The sequence below is a fragment of the Apium graveolens genome, chromosome 5, assembly GCF_009905375.1.
Source record: "Apium graveolens cultivar Ventura chromosome 5, ASM990537v1, whole genome shotgun sequence".
NCBI classification, from domain to species: domain Eukaryota; kingdom Viridiplantae; phylum Streptophyta; class Magnoliopsida; order Apiales; family Apiaceae; genus Apium; species Apium graveolens.
In genome coordinates this window covers 12,741,541-12,750,661 of record NC_133651.1, presented here as the reverse complement: position 1 = coordinate 12,750,661, position 9,121 = coordinate 12,741,541, and the positions used below count along the sequence as shown (strand labels likewise).

Here is a 9,121-nt window from a genome sequence, read left to right as displayed (position 1 = left end):
TAATTAACTACTTAATTAACCACTTAACTAACACTTCAAATTATCAATAATAAAACACTCATGAGATCACAACTTCATTATTACTTCCTTCTATAGCCATTGTTATTACCTTTAGCATGTGACAGTGATGACATTAATCGAATAACACGAAACTGATAAAAGCCAACTTTCATTGTACTAATACCATTCTACCAAGCATCCACAATTAAGATAGAAGTTGAATAGTCATCAATTATGTTGAGTTCCTATATGTCTACAGAAATTGACAACACAACGATTTAAACACAAGTTATTCCTTTTGATTACATAGGGCAAATAAAACTGTTAGAGTTACCCACTAATCATGCACAACGTACATGAACCTATGCTAGCATGGCAAGTTCTAAATCTCAAGATCCACCGTCGCTTCACAAGAGATTAACACCCTATCTTATATGTTCGCGACGCACATAAGACGAATACGCGCAACCAATACTAGATATCATGCAATCATCACACATTAAAGTATTAAACAATTAACTAAAGAATTCCATAATAAATCCATTGTAACCCCATGATCACGATTAGCCCATAATAGAACTCATCGCCATCATGGGTTCATATGAAATCATGATAAACAAACACAAGAAAATAATAACTAAACTAATTATATTAAAATAGAGTACGTCACAAGAGTAAATAAGTCAAAGCAAGAAAACTAGCATCCAACGTTACAACGAAACAAGAATCACAAGAATATATGCTTCCTCTTCGTTGCGGTGTGCTAAATCGGTCTTCTTCCTTATCTCCTTCGCTTCTTGCGTAAAACACAATCTAAAACATAATCTTCTTAATACTCTCCATGAAAACGTCTCAAATCTACCTATATAATAGTCCCATAAAACTCAGATTACATAGAAGTTGGAAGCCACACAGAAGTAGAAGTCTAAAATAATTCAGCTTTTTCCCTGACCTTGCGCGACCGCTCAGCATTTCTGCGCGGTCGCGCAGGCTGCTGCGCGGCCGCTCAGCATTGCTGCGCGGGCGCGCAGGACCCTACTGGAAAAATTCCAAGCGTGCTCCGTTTCTTCGCCGTAATCTGCCCATTCCTTTCCTCTCGCAATGGTGAACACATGCCAAGGCTTATTCTTGATGATTCCTCCCTCGAAATGCAACTAATACCCTGAAATGCATAAACACTAGAAAAACGCATTAAATACACAAAATACTTGATTTCAAGACACCAATTTAAACCATTTTAAGACGTTCTAAGTGGTATAAAATGCCACTTATCACACCCCCAAACTTAAATCGATGCTTGTCCTCAAGCGTCACAGACTCAAAACAAATAAAAATATGCATGAATGCAATCTATATGAAAATGCAACGATCCCCCTTACTACAATTAACCAACCAAATTGTCACATCTCAACGAATGCAGTTAGACATCTAAAGATCAATAAACTCATGCAACCAGACAAACAGCCAGAAACGTGGTGTGTGCAAATGATTAACAGATATGCTTCGGAACTAGACCAATTACTATGACTAGACTATCCTCAAGGCAATCCTACGATTATACAAAGAATAAAAATTCTAGGCACAAAGTGATATACAACACTACAAGAACTCTGGAGCTTACCACGGAATTGTGCTTTTATTTACAACTCAAATGCTTATTTAACCGTGCAATGAGTGAGGTCCACAAAAGACTTATACAATGGTATCCATGTAACGAGCGTTAGGTTAGCGGATCTCAGACTCTAAAAGCCTTAGGTCACTAGGCACAAAGTCCCCTAAGAACTTAATAACTCGAATACCAAAGAGCCCACTCTTGATCAATTATGCAAATTTTTTTTTTTTCATAACTTCTGAGCAAGTGCGTTTCGCTCCATCTTACTCAACCCTAGACTACTCGCAACATAAGTGAGCCGGCTACTAGCCATTTGATGCCTAGCCACAACTAGCAACAACTTCCATATTTTTTTTCTCCAAAAAAAAAATTTTCTTTTCCATGTTTTTATCACTAAGAACCTATAATCGAATTCTAAGCATAATAAATAGATTGACCTTGAAAACAACCAAATCATAACAACAATCTAGCCCTTACGCATTCTTTAAGACTCAGTGGACTTACAATTGTTTCTAGCATGCATATCAACCTACACAACTTAATATCACTTTAATGCTATCACTACACTCGCATCAATATCACAATTCAGTCGATAAATCATTACAAAAGGGATCATAGTAAATGCATGAGCTACATGACATTCATAAAAAAAAACTATATGACATAAATTATGCAACTATATGAACTAACTATCATGAATATGCAACTAAATGACACACACACAATATTCCTTTAACTACCACCCCCAAACTAAAAATCTTCACTGTCCTCAGTGAAAGTAGTAGAAAGGAACACAGGGTATACCTACTCGGAGTCATCATCATCATCACCCTCAGCGGGTGGAGTATCAGGCGGCGGGTATGCAGAGTCCTCACCAAAAACTGGCCACTGGATATCAGCTCCAAGGCCTCGAAAAGCAGTCCCTAATGCAAGGGTGAGCTCCTGAGCAAACCTACTCTGCGTCTCATACATGGCATCCATCCGCCGTGAAAGCCTCCTATACTGGGCATCACCCATCCCAGCACCCTCCTGAGCTCTCGACGAACCAGCCTCACCACGCCCTGGCCTAGCCATAGTAGCACCTCGTGCTGGACGCCCTCTTGGAAGATGATAACCCAGCACATGCTCCTCAGGCTCACCACCGGTCCACTCCTGCATCCCATTCAAAGTGCCAGAATCTATCGGAGCTGCTGGCAACTGCAACTGCTCATGAACCGGCCAGTTCACTCCCACTGCTCGGCATAGCTTCGTAACCGTGGATGCATAAGGGATGTTCATATGCTTTGCTCCCCTCAAAAACTTCAGAATTCCTTGGTAGATAAACTCACCAAGGTCCACATAGTATTCCTCATTCAGAATTCCCCACAACAGCTGTGCTCTCTCAACTGTGACCTCGTGTGCATGTGAAGAAGGCAAAATATTAGCACTTATAAATGCATTCCATGCACGGGCATACCTGTTCATGGCGATCGTCGGAAAGTGACGATACTCATTATTGGCTGGACTGCGGTTCCAAACTGTGCCCGGTCGACAGAGAGTCGCACAAATCAAATCCAAGTCAAAATCCTCAGCAGTCTTTTCATTCCAGTTCTCCTCCTCGGGCTTCCTCTCTCGCTGCCCAATCACACGGCGAATCGCCGCAGGATGATAATCAACCGTCAGCCCACGGACTACAGAAAACCCATTCTTTTCAGCCTTCGCGTTCGCGTAGAACTCGCGAACAACGCTCATCGGTACTGCTTCGGGTGACTCACAAAAAGCTATCCACCCCTTCTCTGCAATCATGGGCAATAACTCACCATCCCTCCCTGATGGTAAAAACCCCCTCTCCTTCAGAATCGGCTTTCCCAACAGCCTAGTGTACTCCTCCTCCGCAGCTCTGTCAGTTAACCGAGGCCTTGCAGCAGTGCCCCTCGAAGAATCAGCAGTAGGAACTGTGATGCTGCTGTCAATAGTGCGTGCTCTCTTGGGTGCCATTGATTCGTGAATAGAAGTGTGTAAGAACTGATTTTTGATGTTTGTGAGAGGGTTTAAGTGTAGGAAGTTTTGTGGGAGATATGTAGGATAGGTGTATGTATATATAGGGTATGGATTAGATTAGGGTTTGGAAATTAAGGGTTAAAATGATGGGGTAGTGGGAACAATTCGTGGGTTTATGGGCTAAAACTGTTTTTGTGTTTTTGTTTTTTTTTTCTCTGAACTGCAAAAAATTTTCTGGAACTCGACCCCTGCGCGGCCGCTCAGCATTTCTGCGCGGGCACGCAGAGGGTCTCTGGAAAAAAATTTTCAGCCCCTGTTTTCTGATTTTTTTGTGTTTTTGGATAGGTTATTAACTTCTAAGGGTTCCTGTTACAACAATTCATGGGTTGCCTCCCACGCAGCGCTTCTTTTTCATCATTAGCTTGACGTTCCGTACCTTTCTCAAGTAGTCAATAAAATGGCACTAACCACCTCTCGGTTTGCCATGTCCCCATAGTAGTGCTTCAACCGCTGACCGTTAACCTTGAATGCTTGGTCCGAATCATTCTCAAAAATTTCCACCGCTCCATGTGGAAACACAGTTTTGACAATAAAAGGTCCAAACCACCTTGATTTCAACTTCCCAGGAAAAAGTCGGAGCCGAGAGTTGAACAAAAGAACTTGTTGCCCTGGCACAAATAACTTAGGATGTAGCTTCCTATCGTGCCACCTCTTCACCTTTTCATTATACATTTTGTTATTCTCGTACGCTTGAAGTCGAAATTCATCAAGTTCATTAAGCTGAAGCATTCTTTTCTTACCAGCTGCATCTAAATCCAGGTTCAATTTCTTCAATGCCCAGTAGGCCTTATGCTCAAACTCCGCTGGTAGATGACATCCCTAGTGGAGTTTTGTTTGTTGTTCTGTAAGCCCAAACAGCTTCATCGAGCTTTAAAGACCAATCCTTCCTTGACGGACAAACAACCTTCTCTAGAATGCGCTTTATCTCTCTGTTAGACACTTCCGCTTGACCATTTGTTTGCGGATGATAGGCAGTAGCTACTCGATGATTCACATTATAACGCTGCATCATAGAAGTGAACTTACGGTTGCAAAAATACGATCCTTCATCACTTATGATTATCCGAGGCGTTCCAAACCTTGTGAAAATTTGCTTATGAAGAAAATTTAGTACTACCTTTGCATTATTTGTCGGTAAAGCTTTAACTTCGACCCATTTTGAGACATAATCGACTGCCAGCAAGATGTACTGATTATTGCAAGACGAGATAAAAGGCCCCATGAAATCGATTCCCCACACATCAAAGATCTCGACTTCAAGCATCACATTCAATGGCATCTCATCCTTCCTTGACAAATTTCCCACTCTTTGGCAACAATCACACCTTAAAACAAACTGATGAGCATCCTTGAACAAAGTAGGCCATAAAAAACCTGCTTGCAGAATACGAGCTGCCGTCTTCTCACCTCCATAGTGTCCACCATAAACCGTGGAATGGCAGTCTCGTAATATCCCCTCCGTCTCACAGAACGGGATAATCTCCTGATGATCTGGTCAGCTCCCTGTCTAAACAAATATGGTTCATCCCACATATACCACTTCACCTCATGCAGAAACTTCTTCTTTTGCGTGGATGTCAAATTAAGAGGAATTATATTGCTGACAAGATAGTTTACAATATCTGCAAACCATGGTTCTTCCTCCTGAATTGCAAACAACTGCTCATCCGGAAAAGATTCATTGATTAACGTCCTATCTTGTGAAGTAGAATCGGGATTCTCCAACCTAGAGAGATGGTCAGCTACTTGATTCTCGGTACCTTTTCTATCTTTGATCTCTAACTCAAATTCCTGAAGTAAAAGCACCCAACGAATGAGTCTCGGCTTCGAATCCTTCTTAGAAACCAGATAGCGAATAGCTGCATGATCAGTGAATACTGTTACTTTCGTACCAAGCAGATAAGATTGAAATTTCTCAAAGCCAAAGACTCTAGCAAAAAGCTCCTTCTCAGTAGTGGTGTAGTTCAATTGGGCACCATTTAAAGTCTTACTCGCATAGTAGACCACATGGAAGAGATTTTTCTTGCGCTGTCCCAGAACTGCACCTACCGCATAATCACTCGCATCACACATCATCTCAAACGGTTCTGTCCAATCTGGTGCTGTAATAACTGGTGCAGTGATCAAACTCTTCTTGAGAGTCTCGAATGCTGCCAAACATTCATCAGCAAATTTGAAAGGCACATCTTTCTCAAGCAAATTGCACAACGGCTTAGATATCTTTGAAAAGTCCTTGATGAATCGCCGATAAAAACCCGCATGACCAAGAAAACTACGGATTCCTTTCACAGAATTGGGCGGGGGAAGATTTTTAATAACTCCCACCTTGGCCTTGTCCACCTCCAGACCCTTGCTAGAGACCTTATGCCCAAGGATAATGCCTTCACGCACCATAAAATGACATTTCTCCCAATTAAGCACCAAATTAGTTTCCACGCATCTTTTGAGTACGGCGCGCAGATTATTCAAACATTCATCATATGAGTGCCCAAAGACGGAGAAGTCATCCATGAACACTTCGACGTTATTTCCAATCATGTCAGAGAATATAGCCATCATACATCTCTGAAAGGTGGCCGGGGCGCCACATAACCCAAACGAAACTCTACGAAAAGCAAATGTGCCAAATGGACAAGTGAAGGTAGTCTTTTCCTGATCCTCTGGTGCAATACAAATCTGATTATACCCGGAATAACCATCCAGAAGACAAAAATACTCATGTCCCGCCAATCTGTCAAGCATTTGATCAATAAATGGAAGAGGAAAGTGATCCTTCCTTGTGCCCTTGTTCAATTTCCTATAATCCATGCATACTCTCCATCCTGTAACTGTTCGAGTAGGGATGAGCTCATTCTTTTCATTTGCGACCACAGTGATACCTCCTTTCTTAGGTACACATTGTACGGGGCTCACCCACGAGCTGTCAGAAATAGGATAAATGATGCCTGCATCTAGCCATTTCAGAATTTCTTTCTTCACCACCTCCTTCATGATGGGATTCAGTCTTCGTTGCTGTTCCACAGTTGGCTTACTACCTTCCTCTAGCAGAATTTTATGCATATAATATGAAGGACTTATCCCCTTGATGTCTGCTATGGTCCATCCTATCGCCGATTTGAATTCTCTCAAAATCCTTAAGAGCTTGTCTTCCTCACTACCTGAAAGATCAGCTGAAATAATAACAGGTAACGTAGATGAATCACCTAAAAAATCATACCTCAAGTGTGCAGGTAGTGGTTTGAGCTCCAAGGTAGGTGCTTCCTCTATTGATGGTTTGAGCTTCCCTTCAGCATTCTTAAGGTCGGAAGTACCAAGAGATTCAAATGGTATGTCCAGCTTTCGCTTCCAGGGAGAAGCGTTCAGATATTTTAATTGCTCGTTGCTATCTTCGTCATCACTGTCAAATTCCCCCACTAAGGCCTTTTCCAATGCATCAGACATTAGCATGTGCTCGAGTTCCGAAGTAACCGCGGAATCAATTGCATCCACTTTTAAGCACTCCTCATCTTCTGTAGGGAATTTCATTGCCTTGAATACGTTGAAGGTCACATCCTGATCTTGGACCCGCATAGTAAGTTCCCCTTTTTACACATCTATCAAGGTACGGCCAGTAGCCAAGAAAGTCCTCCCCAAGATTATGGGAATCTTCTTATCTTCCTCAAAATCCAGAATAACAAAATCTGCTGGAAAGAAGAGCTTATCCACCTTGACGAGCACATCCTCAACTATGCCCCTTGGGTAAGTAATGGAACGGTCCGCCAATTGTAGCGACATGTATGTGGGTTTTGGATCAGGCAGATCCAGCTTTTTAAAGATCGACAAGGGCATCAGATTAATGCTTGCTCCCAAATCACAAAGGCATTTGTCAAAAGTTAGATTGCCAATGGTGCAAGGAATGGTGAAGTTTCCTGGATCTTTCAGTTTTGGTGGTAACTTTTGTTGCAGAATCGCGCTGCATTCTTCCGTGAGAGCAACGGTTTCAAGGTCATCCAGTTTCACCTTCCTTGAAAGAATAGTCTTCATAAACTTCGCATAACTAGGCATTTGTTCCAGAGCCTCGGCGAAAGATATATTGATGTGGAGTTTCTTGAACACCTCCAGAAACTTCCCGAACTGTCTATCCAGCTTTTGTTGCTGCAATCTCTTAGGAAAAGGTGGTGGAGGATAGAGCTGTTGCTCCCCTGTATTAGCCTCAGGCAGAGTGTGTTCAACAGTAGTCTTCCTTGGTTCCGCCGCTTTCTCCTTTTTCTTAGATTCTTTATCTCTAACTTCAGCTTCTACTTCTTTTGCCTTTTCATCCTCAGCTACTTTTCCAGACCTTAAGGTAATAGCCTTGACTTGCTCTTTAGCTTCCTTCCTGCCTGGTACTTCCGTGTCACTGGGAAGAGTGCCAGGTTGACGATTGAGCACTGCATTGGCTAATTGACCGATTTGATTTTCCAAGGTCTTGATAGAAACCGCCTGACTCTTGCACAACAGCTTAAGTTCCTCAAAATCAGCACTAGTAGGTACAGCTGCACTTCCCTGTTGAGGATATGATTGCCTTGTAGCATACTGCTGTGGTTGCTGGAATCCAGGTGGGTTAAACTATTTACTCACCCCTTGCTGATATGGTGGCTGAATAGCATTCTGATTATTCCCCCAGCTGAAATTTGGATGATTTCTGTTATTAGGATGATAGGTCGCTGGCACAGGCTGCTGTTGTCACTGATAATTATTCATATACTGAACAGATTCGTTGACAAGAGAACACTGATCCGTAGCATGAGAACCTGCACAAAGCTCACAAACCATAGCTATTTGATTAACTCCATACGTAGCCAGAGAATCAACCTTCATTGATAGCGCTTGGAGCTGGGCTGCAATAGCGGTGGCTGCATCAACTTCCAGAATACCTGCGACCTTGCCTGACGTCATCCTCTGAGTTGGGTTTTGATGCTCATTTGCAGCCATTGTCTCTATAAGATTATACGCCTCAGTATAGCTTTTAGCCCATAAGGCTCCTCCAGCTGCTGCATCGAGCATGGGCCGAGATTGGGCCCCCAAACCATTATAAAAACCAGTGATTACCATCCAGTCCGGCATTCCATGATGTGGACATTTTCTCAACATTTCCTTGTAGCGTTCCCAAGCCTCGCACATAGATTCTGTAGGTTGCTGCGCAAACTGAGTAAGAGCACTCCTCATAGCAGCAGTCTTTGCCATTGGATAAAACTTCACCAGAAACTTTTGCGCAAGATCTTGCCACGTAGTGATGGACCCAGCTGGTTCAGAATGTAACCAGTCTTTAGCCTTATCCCTCAGTGAGAATGGGAAAAGCCTCAACTTGATAGCCTCATCAGTCACGCCATTATACTTAAAAGTGCTGCAGATCTCGACAAAATTTCTTATGTGCATGTTGGGGTCTTCAGTTGCCGCTCCTCCAAAAGAAACAAAATTCTGCACCATCTGAATAGTGTCCGGCTTGAT

General features: G+C 42.5%; 1 non-coding gene across 1 annotated transcript; it reads left to right on the top strand.

The window, feature by feature from the left end:
• Positions 1-8,735: 8,735 nt before the first annotated feature.
• Positions 8,736-8,842, top strand: LOC141662507 (small nucleolar RNA R71). The gene has a single exon (XR_012550620.1). It is a non-coding gene; the product is annotated as a small nucleolar RNA R71 (small nucleolar RNA).
• Positions 8,843-9,121: the final 279 nt, after the last annotated feature.